Genomic DNA, 18,973 nt, shown 5'->3' on the forward strand with positions numbered 1-18,973 from the left:
CTCCCACTTTCGGATGCGATTGTTCGGGCATTGCGCTTATCTACGATGCCCAGCTGCATCTATGGGGAACAACTCACTAGACACTTCCCTCTAAAAAAACGTTGTCAAATTTACGACGTCATCAAGTTGCGAGCGCATGTTCGAATCTCCAGAAATGACGTCATGATAGACTTATGTCTTATCGTGAAATAAATCTCGCTTCGTTCGTCTTTGTTCTTTGCGATTTATCATCAAATATATAGAGGTTATCACGCGAGTGTGTTTGGTGATGGTAAATATCCTGCATTAGGAATAAACATTGTATTTAGCGAACCTTGGCGAGCTAAATACATAGTGTTTATTCCTAATACAGGATATTTACCAACACACAAGCGTGATAACCTCTTTATCATATAATGTCATTCTTTAATTCTGTGCTTCAAAATTGCTTCCCCTCTCTCACAAACATTACCGAAACATTGCGAGTTTTCCTGGAATGCGCGCATTAATATATAATACGTCATAGGGTAAGTGATGGGTCAGTCGGACAGTGACAGTAGCCAATATAGTTCCAACTGAAATCTGTTTCTTATACAGTTGCGAAGGAACATATACGCAAAACAACAATTGTTTTTATTTGCCTTCGCGGCAATCCATCGGTCTGTCCGCTAGAGTAACTGCCCTTTGTCAAAGGGAAGCTACTCTAACCCTAGTCTATGAGACGTCACGGCCACGGTCAGACGCTGTTGACAGTCGGCCTGTCCTGTCATAACGTTAAGAAGTGCAGTCAGATGTACACACAGCCACAAAACGAAACAAGGTAACAATTCAAACATATTTGGTTCCAAATCCAACTATTTTAATTTGTGGAGAAGGTTTCAAGCCGCAGAGGTCTACAAGCACAGGTATGGCTACTGATCCCGCTTGGCTAGGCCTCGTGCCCTCGCAAAATTGTTTCGAAATTTATATCTCCAAAGTTGCCAAAACTTATAAAATGCCTTAGCTACGTCACAGTTAGACACTGATTTTCAGTATATTAGACTGTTCTTTTGATAATGATAGCAATTATCCCTGTAGTTTATCCAGATTCCCGATGGTTAATTCTGACTCGATCGCCAAATGCCGAGGGCGACGCCATGTTTGTTTATAAACAGTGAAAGTAGTCCCTACTTGACCTTTGATATTTGCATCTCTATCCGCATATGACCCCAACGGATATCGTTTTTATCCGTTGGCTTTAACCAGCCGAGAAACCTACTCATTATATCATTATTATCAAGACTATCCATGTCCAACCAATAGCATACACAAATATCGTTGTCTTCGACGTACAATAGAGTCATGATATATTATTATCCTTTGGTGTGCACTATTTCTGGTAGATAAATCTGGTATATTTATACCACTTCATCATGTCTCTGTTACAATTGCAAAATAATACAAATTTAATGATACAACTGAACCTAAATTTGCGTATATTGTAATACCCTTAGGTTGCTGAGTGCGACATAAACAACAACAAAAGTATAATATCCGTAAGGATTAAGAATGATATTAATTAGAATAATTATTAATTTCATGATTTATAGTATTCATGAAGAACATTTCATGTGGGACCAATAGAGAGAATGATTAGCATATAGTTTCTAATTTTTTTATGATATTTATGCTAGCTCAATCGAAAATTTAATTTAGGTTTACGTTATCCTCCAAAATGAGTCCGTTTTTGCTGTTTTTTTTGTTTAACGCCGCTCGCAGAAATGTTCCAGCTTCATATGACGGCGATCTGTACATAATCGAGTCTGGACCCGACAATCCAGTGACTGATGTCATGAGCATCAATCCATGCAATTGGGATACGATAACATGCATCAACCAAGTCAGCGAGCCTGACCAACCGATCTCATTAGTCGCCTCTCACAACAAGCATAGTCACCTCTCACGACAAGCATGGGATACTTAAGACCAATTCTAACCCGGGTCTTCACGTGTATCAAACTATGTGCCAAAGTTGGTAATCGAACCCGGAACTTCGGAACGCTTTTACCACTATGCTACCCCATCGCCCCGCATGTCTCAACGTAATATTTTGCTAATTTCATAGCTATTGCACCTTTCGTCAAGTAATTTGATGAAGATAGTTCAATGATTTTTTGACATAGAGAATCTCACCCGAGTGTCTTTTGATATCAAATATATCAACACGAGTTGATAAAAGTGGGAAAACTCCGAGGCTTGCCGAGGATTTTTTTCCACTTTTATCAACGAGTAAGTTTATATTTGTATTGTTTAGGGTGTTACAAAATGAAATATATCTATTTCTTTTGAGTGATTGTTGTTTAACGCCACACCAACAATCGTCCAGCTATTCGCGTCGATTGTTCCCAAGAATTATGGCTCACATTTAACCGTCACGTTATTTTGCAGATTGTTCTCTTCATTGGTGAAATAGCACACACCTAAATCCTATTCAATTCCCCCAACATTGTTAAATATGTATGCAAACTGATCAACATGTCTTTATGATATTTGATAAGAACGTGATTTTATGGAATGTGTCAAGGCTACCATAGTGCTTTACTAAGACGCGTGTGCGAGCATGTGCACGTGCATTTATATTTGTGTACGCGAGGTGCTCATGTATATTTGTATATGCGAGCTGCTCGTGTGATATATTCTACTATAATCCATGGGGTATGGGAGGGGAAGGGGGCATGGGGTGATCTGTACAAGATGTTAATGTATTCATACTTCTCACGATCTCTAGATAAGCTGCCTATTTGTAAAATACGCAAACTGCATTTGTAAATCACCATAAACCCTTTGAGTTGCTTGAGTACACAAATTATATAATCCAATATGCGTAATAACCTAATGTAGCTTTTCAACTCGCGCACACAGATGTGTTTACATTTCTTTTCTTTCGGACTGAATGCAGGCATCGTGTACATAAGAATTCCACCGTGGGGAATAATGCACAACTTTGCAACATCTTGCTTATTGTAACTTGTATCACTGTAACGAAATTATGTAAAACATCATCACATGTTGAGTAGAAGTTAAAAACTAAAACAGTATACAAGTACAATTATTTTAAACAGAACCACTCATAGGTTTGCAATTAAGGTTTGACTGTGTACTGTTTTCGTTTCAAACTGTATGAATCCGTGTAGCGGACTCTTACAAAAGGTTGCACATCGGTTTTTCGATTCATATCTCAATGAACCGAAAAGAAATACACAGTCAATGCTGATAATTAAATTCGACAACGTAAAACATGTTTTATCTACAATAGTTTAACCAAAAACAGTTGTATATATCCAAGGACAGGCAAAAATGACGAGATCGAAAAACATTCCAGTGTATGAATACATACTGTGGCGTGACATGAATCAGGTGATCGTTTAATTTTTGCACATAACTTGACACGCCTACACGGTCAGTAGCCAATAAACGGAGGGTAGGATCAAAACAATGTTCATTGGACCTGCCAATCAAGGCAAGAGACGAGAAGAACTGCAAAAGTCAGACAGTAACGAACCGGAAGAAATATGTCCGGGAGAAGGCGGCTGTATCAAATGACATGGTCTGCAAAATAACGGTACGGTAAAATGTGAGCCATAATTCTTGGGAACAATCCACGCAAATAGCTAGACGATTGTTGATGCGGCGTTAAACAATAATAACTCAATCAAAAGAAATAGATATGTTCCCTGAAAACGGGAAAACACAGTTGGAGAAATGCTAGTTAGAAATGAAACCCGAAGACATGAAAGTTGTGGAACCGAAGCCAGTGGGGATAAAAAATACAGGCGAGCGAGCCTGCACGTTTGCTGTTTCATTCCTTCTCGGCCTTCGGTTTCAAAGGGTAATTTGGACAATGAATATCCATGAATGTCGCTAAATGTCCTATGCATGACGATACACGTAAGCAGAAAGGGAATTCCCTCGACGGTAATATACGGATTCCCCAACATTCCGCAGTAATAAAAGTAGTCCGCCTCGGTGGGCATGGCTTAAGTTTTCACATTCATTGGGAAAGGAATGCAATAACATGTGAACAATTTAGCTAATCGGAATGCAGGAATTTCAATCAACACAGCGAAAATTAATAATTATCCTATAGACGGGACGAGAGTAATAATAACTGAATACCGCAACAAACTATCGATACCCATTGTGAATTATAACATGTGAGTGAACGCTCAATGGCTTAGTCATTTATCGGAGGCCCTGGTCTCCCACACAATTGTCAAAAGAACTGGCAACCTGGTGAAGGGAAGCGATTAAATTGATGACCTAATGGGAACGTTACAGCTTGCATAATAGTGTTTTATTTAGCCAGAACCTTAACAGAAAGGTTAATGGGGGCATATGAACCTTGGTGGCAAAGGTTTCAGTATAAGTGAAATTATAGTTAACCCAATATTTAAAATGTTGGAAACGTATCATCAACTTATTTTAGTACCGATAATATGAGCATAAACTATTCAAATACATACCTTTGATATCCGGAATGATACATAACTTTCTAAGGCTTGAAAACATTTGAAAATTATATGTTTACAAATGTTTCCCCACCTAAGGAAACGTTCATATTTCAAACCCTAGTACACTTAGAAAGGACTGGCAAAGCTCAGCACCTATTACAATAAAAAGGAATGCATTCGAATACTTTATGATCAAGTATTTACTGGGGTATCAACTTTTTATTTAATGCCTTGGAAATGTCAGAAAATCCGATCAGAGCATTCAGGATAATGGTGTTTGTGCATACACCAATACACGGTGATCATATGTCTCAAAGTTGAAGCTCCATATCAAATTAAAGCCCAAAGTTAATTCATATCGGAAAACACCACATAAAGCCGATCACAGCATACATTTCCTATTGTACTCGTATTTGCGTTTCTTTCAATGGTTTAAAATCCGGCTTTTAGAAACTTGTAATGTGTTTCAAGATAGAGAGCAAACTTGTTACGATTCAAGATATGTATATCAAATACTAATCACAAACAATGAAGTCATTGTGATCCTCACGAGTTATGCAGATTCGCGTACCATTCGGTTATGTTAGAAATATCACATTGACAATTATCTGGTCATCTTCATTTTATTTAATAACAGTAACTCCAACGTATGTTTCTTGACGTTCCCTGAGGCGGTCGGGTAGCCTGGTAGCTCGTCACGCCGAAGACCCGGGTTCGATTCCCGAATTGGGTATAATGTATGGAGCCCATGTCTGGTGTCCCCCGTCGTGATATTGCTGGAATTTTGCTAAAAGCGGCGTAATACCATACTCACTCACTCACTTGACATCCCCTACCGTGTGAAATTCGATGCTGAGTGTAAAGCTGATTTAAAGGGCATGTCATTCTCTGTAATAATACAGTTAATCTATAAATTCCAAAAAGATATTTACTCTGGTAAAGGATCCGTATCATATGGATGATACATGTTTTTTTATTGCAGATACTGGAGTAATAAAAGCACAACAGAGATACTTTCCCATGCCATTCTGCAGTACCGTCAAAAGAACCACCAAACTGAAGCGCTTGTAAATCATCCTCTCCATAGTCTGTTCCTGGTTCCTATCATAACAAAGGATGAAGATCCTAAATGTCTACAGAGATGGCTGGTGGGAAAATCATCCCGTCACTGATAAGGCCTACATATACATGTACACCAAGATTTTACATCCTTGTTTTTACAGGATCCTTGTTTTGTTAGTGAGAATATATCAGAAAGAATGTTTCAAAGTCCATGTTTGTGTCAGATGGCTACAAGGAAGTTCTATTGCATCCCTGCGAGGGAGTGTTTTGACGACGCAGTCAACAACGTTCAAGCCAGGAATCGAATCGTAGAAGGGTGACGGAAGTATTCCTGTTGTGGTAGTTCTCTTGCACACCTGCATTTTGTTCAACGTGTTATAAGAAGATGGTCACTGAGAGGGGTCCTCGCCATATCGCTCCGAGAAATCCACACAATATCGCGCGACAAAGCGATAATACGAAACACAATGACAAAACAATAGAATTAGACGATGGAGCGATAGTACGACCCGACAAGTTGATAGCGTGACACGACATAGGGATAGAACGACATGTTATGGTGATAACATGACATGTCATCACGATGAATTCGTAGCAAAAAGGCCATAAAGCGATATGGTTACGCGATACGATATGGCAAAAGAACAGCATGGTTATAGAGTAATATTTTGATATGACAATATGATGATATGACAACATACCGACATTGTGTAATTGCGGTATGACAATGTGACGACATGACAACACTTTTAACTGAAACTGAGGCTGATTGGCCAATTGCAAATGCAAGGAGCATACTATTATTGAAATGACCCAAAGTAGTGGCAGAGCGACATCATTACCCGAACCATAACAATATACATGATATATTTCATACCTTGTTGTCTTCATATTCATACTTAATAATTAAATTGTCATTGTTTGAATCGTTCAAAGCGCAACAACGACCACATGCATATTGCAAAAGTAAGAATGGTAACACCACATTACAATAGGATCAATGCACGTTCATGGTGGGGTGGTTTTGACTGGTAGCAACTGTTTTACCTGTGACATCGGGCCACGTCTCACTGAAGCTCAACGGAACAACCTCGTAGGTGGATAGGAAGCAGGAGACTTGCAGTCAGTTGTAGCCAGGATATTGAAATGTACATGTGTGCCAAGACACCATCAATTCCTCTGGTATCGATACGAAAAGCATGGCACGTCAATTGACTGACCCAGGTCGAGCCGTCCCCGTGTTACAATGGCTTTCCAAGGTCCGCTTCATACGGCTACGTTATTTGCAATTCTCAAATTCGCAACTGAGCTGCAAGCAGTATATGCCCCAAACAGCGATGGAACATTGTTCAGCGACATTTGGGTAAAACACGTCCCATTTTAATTCTGGAGGCCCAAAAGTCCAGAAACTCTACGGTCTTTGCCGACTCTCGGTCAAAGGTATTTACAAAATTAAACATGCTGTTTTCATGGGAACATGCCAAGGAAGAAAAAATGAAAACAAAAATTGTTAAAAAACTCAATATTTACACTATCTCGCCCATGGGCCTGCCCATGGGCGAAGACTGGCCCATGGGTAGGTCCATGGGCGAGAATATGTTCCTTTACTCAAAACTCATGTTTTTGTTTCGCAAATACATTAAATGTATTTATTCAAGTATCATGACACCAAATTTAACTCATTTTAACTTAATTCAACTATTTTATAGCGATATTGAAATAATTCGCCCATGGGCGAGAAAAAGGTTTGGCCCATGGGCGAGAATATGTTCCTTTACTTAAAACTCATGTTTTTGTTTCGCAAATACATTAAATGTATTTATTCAAGTATCATGACACAAAATTTAACTCATTTTAACTTAATTCAACTATTTTATAGCGATATTGAAATATTTCGCCCATGGGCGAGAAAAAGGTTTGGCCCATGGGCGAGAATATTTTCCTATGCTCAACTGTTTTAGTTTCGCAAATACATAAGGGTTTTATAAGCATGACACATGATTCAACTCATTTTACCTTAATTCAACTATTAAAATATTTCGCCCATGTTTTCGTCAGTCCCTTTAAATAATTAACTAATTGTGTACAGAGTATATTGTATCATGTGAAATATACTTTATATTATATCATTACATTACTATTTAAAAAGGGCATTTGGTTGGATGTTTCCTTTACAGAAGTTTTACAAATTTCACCTTTTTTACATATTGCAACCATACGCCAATTCATTGGCGACATATTCCAACACATTAAAGTTTAGTTAGTTTCTTTTTCATTTCCCATTTTATGTCTCGTTGAAACATCACACTGGGAAAGTAAGTGACACTAAGTATGCAATATACAGGTACACGTGCGCGTATTTTAATGGCAACAAAAAACGATTCGTCTTTCATTGCATAACGTCTGGCTGAATATCTCACATTCTAACGAAATCTCGAAATAATTATTTAATTATATGCGGTGTCGAACTGACCAATGGGAATTATGTTTACAGGCGATTGAGGAAAACTTGAGTGAATATTATAACACTAAAGCAACTTTTAAATGCATTGTCACTTTTGGTATGAAAATAGTAACAGTTCAGAAAAAACAACAGCCTTCTTATGATAATTCTCATATTCTCATTAGGACGTTGTATCTAATTATAGTGTCGGCCTTATTTACAGGTGATTCTACAATACCTGCTCTCGGTCAATTACGATCTACCACACCACGCGTGAATAATATAAACAGTTATGCAGGTGTTGCTGTGGGCAAATACCTAGCCTGAAAATGTATATTTATTTTGTGGATACATGTTTTACAAATTTTCGTTGATATGTGGATATATTAAGCACAAAGACAAAAAAATGTTTATGAAAGATGAATTAGTGCCTTGAAATATTCATCGAGATGTGTATCATCGTTTAATGGGGTCATTCAATAAAAGTATGTTTGGAGGAGATATCAACGGAGCCGCCCAATATACACAGTGTCGTCCAGTGAACTACCATCCCACCCTGTCAAAAATAGTTATGTAATCGGTACACAAATATATTTGATGCGGTGTCAGTGTGAAAGGAGTTTGAATTACGTCTCAGGTTATTATTGTTTGGAGTTCACATTTTTGGGCATTTCAGATACTAATTGAACAGAGTTCACCTGCACATGTCCACTTTAGTGAGACAGACTGTAACCAAAAATGCAATGAGCCGTAGCTCCTAATCCCTTATAACAACGGTCACAACAACCAGGGTGAGGACACAGTAAGGTTAAACCGTGTCCAACAGACAATCTCAGGTGGCTAACGCCATATCTCCCATCAAGTCAGCTCTGTTTCTAAGCCCATAATTATGTTTTTACATATTAAAATAAAAGGAATTAAAAAAATCATATTTAACAAACCTACACATTACCAAATACAAAACCTTATAACCCTTTCTAGACTTCGTTCCAATTAACCTGGATCATTCAACTCGCTCGCGAAGGTCGTATACGACTTTTAAGTGAATACATCTACACTGTATCATATATACTCATGATAAGCAATTATTTTCGTTCCTAATTCGAATGAGCACATTCTGAGGCTAAATCTGCAAAAGGACAAACAAAATATTTCTTTGTACAATGCAAACGATACAAACGTAGCGGCCGATAATAGAGACAATGATTTAATAATCTGCAATATATCATTTGTTCTCGTTCAATTTATTGTAGATATTGAAGTGATTGTAAAGTTTCAAGGAATACTAAAACGTTGTGGTATTATGATGTATTTAGAATATGAACAGCGAAAAACAGTTACCATATTGGATGTACATGTATAACTTGTCTTCCATCACCACGCTTGTGCCGAGGCCAATGGTCATAAAACTAATCGGTCCCATAAAAGGAGCAAATAGTTTCGCAGATAATACTTGCTATGGTTCACTCCCAATTGACAGACGACCTAATCATCAGACAGACCAGTCAAGTGTGACCAGTGTACCTGCCTGGTTTCACCTCCTAATTACTGAGCTGCCCAATACTGTCATACTGTGGGCAGAATAAGCGGCGCCAACTTGTTGAGTGATACAGACTAACCAGATTATGATTGTGTTTGTAAGTTTCGTTTAATCTGTGTCGGGTTGCAGTTGTTTTATTAGGCTAGACCAGGGGTAGTTTTTTCAATGAAACCTTTTAGCCGTTGAGTTTGTTTTGTATTCATTTCATTAAATACATTGTTAGGTAGAATAATAACACGTTATATGGATTAAACATCTCCCTAACCTGAGTATAATCTCATATGTACTCTTAGGTTCCGTACTATATTACTTTGCGGAGACATTGAGTATAATTTAAGTTGGCATTGTATGCTGTCTGAATGACTTTATACAAATCCCTGCGTCCATGGACCCGTGAAGATCTTCAACAACCCATTCTTGGCGTAAAAGGGCGACAGCGCTTGTCGTAAGAGGCGACTTCCGGGATCGGGTGGTCAGGCTCGCTGACTTGGTTGATGCATGTCATCGTATCCCAATTGCATGGATCGATGCACATGATTTCAATCACTGGATTGTCTGGTCTAGACTCGATTATTTACAGAAAGCCGTCATACAGCTGAAATATTGCTAAGTGCGGCGTTATACAACTAACAAACAAACAGAATTTGGAGGAATTCACAACAATCTCTATGACGAGGTATGCATATCTTGCAATCAGCCTGAATCCAGTTACTGGAATGTCAAACCCGCTTGGTTAAAACAAGAATTGCAGTTAGATCCGCTATATGCTGTAGACCTCCTGTCAAGAGATGCAATAGTGAGGCAGAACTATGTCAATTTATGAGGGACAGAGAGCTACTCGAACGTATAAAATATTAAATCAACCTGAATCCAGTTACTGGAATGTCAAACCCGCTTGGTTAAAACAAGAATTGCAGTTAGATCCGCTATATGCTGTAGATCTCCTGTAGTCAAGAGATGCAATAGCGAGGCAGAACTATGTCAATTTATGAGGGACAGAGAGCTACTCGAACATATAAAACATAGCAGCCAAAGATAAAAATGAAATCATATCATGTACGAAAATAGAAATCATATCAACACAAAAAGAGAAAGTGTATGAGTACTAAAACTTGCAATAGTATGTGTACCCTACGACAGTCTACAACACACTGACATCGCATCAAATATATTTGTGTACCGATTACATAACTCTTACTGACAGGGTGGGGTGGTAGTTCACGCGAAACGGACGACACTGTGAAATAGAGCGGCTCCTTTGATATCGCCTCACAACATACTTTTAATGAATGACCCATTAAACGATGATACACATCAGGATCGCGGGGAAAATACAAGATTCGTTCTTGTTGAATACATATATCAAGGCACCAATTCATCTTTCATAAACTTTTTGTGTCTTTGTGCTTAATATATCCACATATCAACGAAAATATGTAATACATGTATCCACAAAAAATATACATGTACAGGCTAGATATTTGCCCACAGCAACACCTGCATAACTGTTTATTCACGTGTGGTGTGGCAGATTGTTATTGACCGAGAGCAAGTATTGTAGAATCACCTGTAAATAAGGCCGACACTATAATTAGACACAACGTACTAATGAAAATATGAGAATTATCATAAGAAGGCTGTTGCGTTTTTCTTAACTATTACCATTTTCATACCAGAAGTGACAATGCATTTAAAAGTTGCTTTAGTGTCACAATATTCACTCACGTTTTCCTCAATCGCATTGAAACATAATTCCCACTGGTCAGTTCGACACCGCATGTAATTAAATAATTATTTCGAGATTTCGTTAGAATGTAAGATATTCAGCCAAACGTTATGCAATAAAAGCCGAATAGTTTTTTCCAATAAAATACGCGCACTCGTAACTGTATCTTGCATACCTGGTGTCACGTAATTGCCCAGTGTGATGTATCAACGGGACATGAAATGGGAAATGAAATAGAAACTAACTAAACTTTAATGTTGTGGAAAATAACTCCAATAAATTGGAGTAAACGCACATGAATTCGTATAATAAACTGTCAAAACGTTTTGAGAGGTAAGGCCGAATTCATTAAAGATCGCTACAATATGTAAAACAGGTGAAATTTGTAGAACTTCTATAAAGGAAACATCCAACCAAATGCCCTTTTTAAAAAAGTAATGTAATGATATAATATAAAGTATATTTCACATGATACAGTATACTTTGCACACAGTTAGTTGATGCTTTAAAGGGACTGACGAAAACATGGGCGAAATATTTTAATAACGCCGTAAAATAGTTGAATTAAGTTAAAATTTGTTAAATTATGTTACATGAAACTTTTGAGCAAAGGGAAATATTCTCGCCCATGCGCCTGCCCATGGGCCAAACCTTTTCTCGCCCATGGGTGAAATATTTCAATAACGCTATAACATAGTTGAATTAAGTAAAATTGAGTAACATTATGTGCCATGAAAATGGTAAGAACACCTGCATGTATATTTGCGAAACAAAAACATAAGTTTTGAGAAAAGGAAAATATTCTCGCCCATGGGCCAAACCTTTTTCTCGCCCATGGGCGAAATATTTCAATATCGCTATAAAATAGTTGAATTAGGTTAAAATGAGTTACATTTTGTGTAACAAAAACATGAGTTTTAAGTAAAGGAACATATTGTCGCCCATGGGCAGGCCCATGGGCGAGATAGTGTAAATATTGAGTTTTTTAACAAAAAATTTTTCATTTTTTCTTCCTTGGTATGTTCCCATGAAAACAGCATGTTTAATTGTGTAAATACCTTTGACCGAGAGTCGGCAAAGACCGTAGAGTTTCTGGACTTTTGGGTTTCCAGAATTAAAATGGGACGTGTTAATATATGCATGCACGCACGCACGCACGCACGCACGCACGCCCACATACAGTGCTTCACTCATCACAGAAATCTTTTGTCTCTTTTCCTCATTTGCTTGTAAATATTGTGTTGGAATAAGGATGAATATTTTCCACTGTCTGGGAAATGTCTCCTGAAGATACTTGGATACTGAAATAGCATATATTGAGGGGACTGCTTCGTCATGCATTTCTAGAACTAATACCATGAGAACTGAATCTAACAATATAGCTTATCTCATTCACAAACAATCTTTGCACGCTGTAGCCATTGAAGCTGGGGTCCCAGGCAGTCTATTGTGTAATAATTCAAGACTGTGAGTTCAGATTGTTTCATAACCTAAGCCTTATCACCATCTCATTAGTAATCTAATATGATCTCTGTTTTTAAGTAGTAGTTAGCACCTCCTCTCCCCAAAAATCACATACAAACGTCGATCAAATGGATAGCGCGTATAAGTCCCCTGGACATTGTTTAGCTTCATAAACTGTTCAAAAGAAACATGTCATACAGCTTTGACATCATTGATGACTTAGTCTTATGAGATGATGTAAACATTAGGGGAAATGAGCTCAAGTAAATACAGAAACAGAGGGTCTAAAATTGCCACAGTGTAAGGCCCGAAAGTCTATTTAGGATTTAAATTGTGATTAAGGAAGTAGAGGGTAGAGAGAGACGCCGTCGTATCTGTACACAAAACAAGTGCAGTCTAAACTAGGCTACATATGCATTTCTTCAGCCGTTTACAGATGTCTCGACAACATTTTCCATACATGAATGAGTTCAACCTTGGCAGTACAGGTAAACATGGCTATTAATGCTCATGCGTGTCAGGTTGCCCTAACCTCGCCGTCGTATCTGTACTCAAAACAAGTGCAAAGTCTAAACTAGGCTACATATGCATTTCTTCAGCCGTTTAAATAAATCGGTGCGCTGTCACAGCATGCTGCGTAGGTCTGTACAGCACAATGTATTTTATTAGTAATTGGTCGATCCTTCATAAATCATATTTTTGCCATTCATTTCACATATGCCTCGGTAGAATTGAGGTAGGGGAAGGACTTCTGGTCAGTTAACAAGGTATTCAGATATCCAGATACTCGTTTATCCGGACAACATTTTAGAAAAAGCAATTGTCCGGATAAGCGAGGTTCGACTGTATAGCGCGTGATACATGACAAAACAGATGTGTTAGGACCTGATTCGCACTTGCTGAAGGGATACCAATGGACCCTGATCATAATACATTGGTTACTTATTATTATTATTAAACATATTGTATTGTCCAAAAAGACAAAGGGATTGGGCACAAGTGTAGCACTTATTACCGCCTTCTCCCTATATACAGTTATACATAATACTGCATAATGAAAATGAACAATTTACAGTTGAAGCATCACATTGTGGAAACATAGTGCGCATTATATATACAGTGCTCATATGAAGGATATGTACAATGTGCTGGAAAGTGAAGACGGTGTGCATCTCATACATATGCTAATATTATACATGTTAGAGTTGTATATAGATTTAACAGTATTAATGATCAACAGTTTGGAAACAATAATATGCTAGCTACTGAATCTGTTAGTCGTTTCTATAAATTTGTGTACAGACAATGAGGATAAATTTTCCTGCTTTTGATTTAATAGAAGTTAGATCAACAGTTGAAGTCAAGTTTTTGAGCATAGCAAAGGGTAGTTTTCGATCGAACTGCCACCAAAACTACATCATAAGTCGACAGTCTTGGTGTTTTCGTTTGCTGGTTAGCTTTTACAGGTCAAGAGCAAAGTTAATCGCATTACTTTCGTGACGCATTTTAGGCCTGTCATACAGTTCCTGAAACAAATATATCCAATACAGCCGATGCAAGTCAATCATATTTGGCAAGACTAGATTACTGCAGTTATATATTTTATTAATATAATTAAACAATTGTTTTTATTTTTGTAAAATATGTTCATTTCAGAAACTAGATGTTGGTCTAGCCAGCGGTCTAAACTCGTTTCATGATTTACAGTATTCGTGAAGAATATGTAACTATTAGCCACAATTAGAACCTTTGGTAGGAGTAGAGGAAATGATAAGCATAGACTTGCTAAGTATTCATGATATTCATGCTAGCTCAAAAGAAACTTTGATTTATGTTTGTAGTACACCCCAAAAAGAGGGATTACACTAGTGATATATTAAGATGACATACAACTTATACATACTTACGTGTATAAACTACTATCAAAAAGTGAGGATAACAGGTGTTTGCATAGAGGTGAGCGTATCCCGCACCACCGGTGGAACAAACACATGCAAAGGCAAGTTACTTGTTAAACACGAAAAACACGGAAACGTATGGCACAAGTCAAAACAAAGAATTTCATCGGACATAACTCCATTTGCTACTTCTGTGGTAGTCACCAATCAACCCATTTATACTTCCAAAAATAACTTTAACCTTTTTAAAGCTTTGGAGAAATTCAAAAGTATGGGTATGGTCTGACAAAGCAAGAAGCACAAATGGGGCATGTTTCGGCCAATGATTTGAGTATTCTTGCAAGTCTAACCGTCCAACAGGAGTTATTTCTGCGACATGCTATTTCAAAACCCAAAATGCAGAGTGATATTTATGAAAAGAAAAATTAAAATAATACAAATATAAATTCCTTCCAGGTGAAGGCTATCACTTGAAATCAAATTAACCAAGCAGATTTTAGTCAATGACACATCCTTTGGGGTAATATTCAAATAAGTGTACTTGTTCTAGGTGTGTGTGACGTGGATACATATATATATAAGCGTATAGTCATATGAGCCTTGAGAAACGTGAACCCAATATTTCAAATGCTGGAAAAAAGGAGAAAAACAGATGAGTACAGTCACGGTCTAGTAATTGTCTGGCTTCCGTCACCAAAGTCCGGTGGTCGTTGGTGTCCTCTCATCTGTCAGACATCCCACTTGTTAGACACTTTTAGTAATGGTTGATTCATTACTAATACCATGCCTGTTACCTACGGTTCAAGTGGACTCAGCCCTTTCTTGACCCATTTGTCAGCCAGTAAGGAGTAAGGAAAGAACACCACTAAGTGTTACTCATAAGTTTATTTACAGCACTAACAATTCAAATGACATGAGTCATATCAACAATATTAAATCAATGTGAGCACTAAACACGCATATCAAGTATGCAAGGTATTGATTTGATATATTTATCTCATACATGTTTGCTACCTTGAGGAAGCGTATTTGAGCCACGGTCTAAGAAAATGTATCATCTACGTAGATGAAAGTAACATCGACGTCGCGATCGATGGAACTATAATATACGTAGATGATGCTTGGCTGACTTTTATATGCCAATTAGAGTAGGCTGGTGGCAATGTATCCTACATAAAAAAATAATACGCACTTTATGTGGTTTAAAAGACATCGGTGACGAATACCAATATTTGTGTTTTTGTGTTCTACATCTAATAAAACAAGACGTAGATTGTTGACTCATGTCTTCATTAATCAAAGTTCTGTTCTGTAGGAGCGCCTCACTTCTAATTGACGTATTTATCATATATAATGGCTGCATTATTTAGTAAGTGCATTATTTAAATTCGTGTTTGGTTTGTTGGTCATGGAGGCTCCTCAATTTTGAAAGGATAAATGAAGAAACATTTCATTTTGTTCTGAGGTAGTTTAAAAAATAATTGTAACTGTGAATTGTACAGTAGGCTTGACCGCCTTTCTACGGATACAATACATGCCTATCTGATACGAATATTCATCAATATAAAAGGAATTATATCAAACTTTAGCAACCTAACACTTCTCTGCAATGTGATACTGGTAGATGAACAAAACGGATTCCGCTCAAAGAGAAATACACAAGAGCACATTTACAGCTTATTTACAGTGATAAATAATAGGAAACTATCAAAACAATCGACACTTGTGTGTTACATTGATGCTATGAAAGCTTTTGATAAAATTAATCGTATATGTCTATGGTATAAACTTATGAAAATTGGTGTTAACGGTAATTTTCTTCAAGCAGTCCATGCAATGTATAACGATACTTGGTCATGTGTTAGAGTAAATGATCACCACAAAGACCGCTTTCCAGTAGACTCAGGTGTACGCCAAGGGTGTGTTTTATCACCAACTTTGTTCTCTGTATTTATAAATACACTGTGGTATCCACCTGGACACTGACATGCTGAGTATCCTAATGTATGCTGACGATGTTGCTCTCGTAGCACATGACGAGCACTCTTTACAGCGGATGTTAGATTGTGTAGCAAACTGGTGCGCACGCTGGCGCTTACTTGTCAACATCAAGAAAACTAAAGTTATGCACTATCGTCCCAGTTACATTAAAATGTCCGATTTTGTTTTTACAACTGGGTCTGATCAGGTTGAAAGTACTCACGCTTATAAATACCTAGGTGTTTGGTTACAGGAACATCTTGATTTGAATTTTACAGTTAAAGAAATAGCTAAATCTGCAAATAGGGCACTTGGTGTTATAATTTGTAAATTCAAAGCAGCTGGTGGTTTAGCTTATAACATTTTTACAACTTTGTACAATAACTTGGTCCAGCGTATCTTATCTTATGGATCGGCAATTTGGGGAAATAAGGAATTTAGCTGTATAAATGCTGTCCAAAACCGAGCGTGTAGATTTTTCTTAGCAGTCGGTAGAAAGACTCCAAATTTGGCTGTCCGTGGTGAAATGGGCTGGACATCCTCATTTACAAAACAAAAAATTAAAATTCTTCGGTTCTGGCGCAGTTTGCCTGCTGCAGATCAATCCCGAATGCTGAGTATTATTTGCAGATGGTCAGTAAAATTCCGTAGATCCTGGAATAATACAGTTTTCAACTACTTTGTCAGTTTACATTTACCAATTTATGATCTAAATAATATTTCTACTGAAGCGTTTAACTTGTCTAAAGTATGTCTGTTATCCTTAGACCATTCTGATTGGTTACATGGACTCTGGAACGATACGGGCCATGTATGTAAATGGTAATAAGTTACGTACAGACAGATTATTTAAAGATTCTTTACCAGTGGAACCCTATGTCAGTTTATTGATGAACAGATGTCAGCGCAGTATATTAAGTAAGTTTCGCTGCGGCTCACTGCCATTAGAAATAGAATTGGGAAGATTCACCCGCCCCAAAACACCGCTTATTGAACTTATGTGTAAATTCTGTAATTGCAATGCTGTTGAGGATGAAATACACCTTTTTTGCTGAATGTTCTCTCTATACAGATTTACGCTATGATTTATGGAATTTAGCTTCTCAATCGACTCTAAACTTTAAACAGATGTCCGCTGCCGATCAGACCGTGTTCTTTATGCGGAACAATAAGGTGGTCAGACCCCAAGCCGCGTTTCTTCATTACATGTATCAGCGAAGACAACTGTGTCTTTCGTCTCTACCAACTTAGTTCAATGTATCGTAGTATCAGAATGTTCTGATAACTGGTGATAACTCATTTTTATGTATATGTATGTACTGTGATATTTCTCATTTTTACTCATATGTATGTGACGTCCTGCGTGTCTCGTAGGCCATAATGGCCGGACACTGTCACACAATTATTTTACCCTTACAACGCCTGACTGATTATTTATATTTCAGGGCCTAGATTTTCGAAACGATCTTAGCTATGATAAATCTTAACAACTTACGTTCAAAGATAAGATATCTTAAGGTTAAGATAAGATAGATTTTCGAAACTATCGAAAACCTGTCGCAGATCGTTCAGAGCTACGATACCTGGCGTAGCTCTGACAGAGAACTCATTTGTGTTAGAGATCGAAAAAGCGGGTGTTTCCCAATGACGTCACGGGGATTTCCCAGCTGCTGACAATAACAACAACATAGATAAATGACACGGAATTCATGATCACATTGTCATGTCACATTGTTTAACACGCACATATTTGAGTGAAATTCTGTACAACCCTACATATGTCCTACATGTAGACGTGTTGTTCTTATGATAAAAGATGCCATGACTAACCGAACACAAAAAGCATTCGTGTGCCATGCAATAGCATTTTTCAAAGCCAAAAAATGTTATAATCAATAAGTATAGTGTTACCACACTTTAGCTATTAGAATGGAAATAATGTGCCAAAAGATACTTCACTATTTTCCCTTCAAATGGTCCTCTCGTGACCGCGCAGAACTTTATGATATAAACACATCGCGTACAAAGTCAAGGACGAAAGTAAGGGACGTTATTCTAAATGACAATGACGAGACCTTTAATCGAACAGCAGATGCGTTCAGCATTTAACATGCGTGTTCAAGTCTGATGTTAAGTGATGAATACTGTATATGTTTGTGTTTATATCAAAAGTCAAGTTTATATTAGTGTAAACACCAACATTATACGTGGAAACACTCAAAACAAAAATTGTTCAGGAAGCAGCTCACCCACAAGCAAGACTTTTTGACAATCTAAGCTTGTTAAGTTTATTTTGTTATTTATGTATCCAATATATTTCACGAATTAACCAAGGGCTTAAATACAATATCAAGCTATAAGTATTCAGATGATGAAATTATTTTTTATCTA

At 37.5% G+C, this 18,973-nt stretch overlaps 1 protein-coding gene across 3 annotated transcripts in view; it reads left to right on the top strand.

Moving 5' to 3' along the window:
- Positions 1-18,973, top strand: part of LOC124130860 (angiopoietin-1 receptor-like) — a 226,133-nt gene that overhangs the window by 147,667 nt on the left and 59,493 nt on the right. The gene's annotated exons all lie outside the window — the stretch shown is intronic.

Source organism: Haliotis rufescens, unplaced genomic scaffold (genome assembly GCF_023055435.1).
Source record: "Haliotis rufescens isolate VD_foot unplaced genomic scaffold, xgHalRufe1.0.p SCAF_10, whole genome shotgun sequence".
Classification (NCBI taxonomy): Eukaryota; Metazoa; Mollusca; class Gastropoda; order Lepetellida; family Haliotidae; genus Haliotis; species Haliotis rufescens.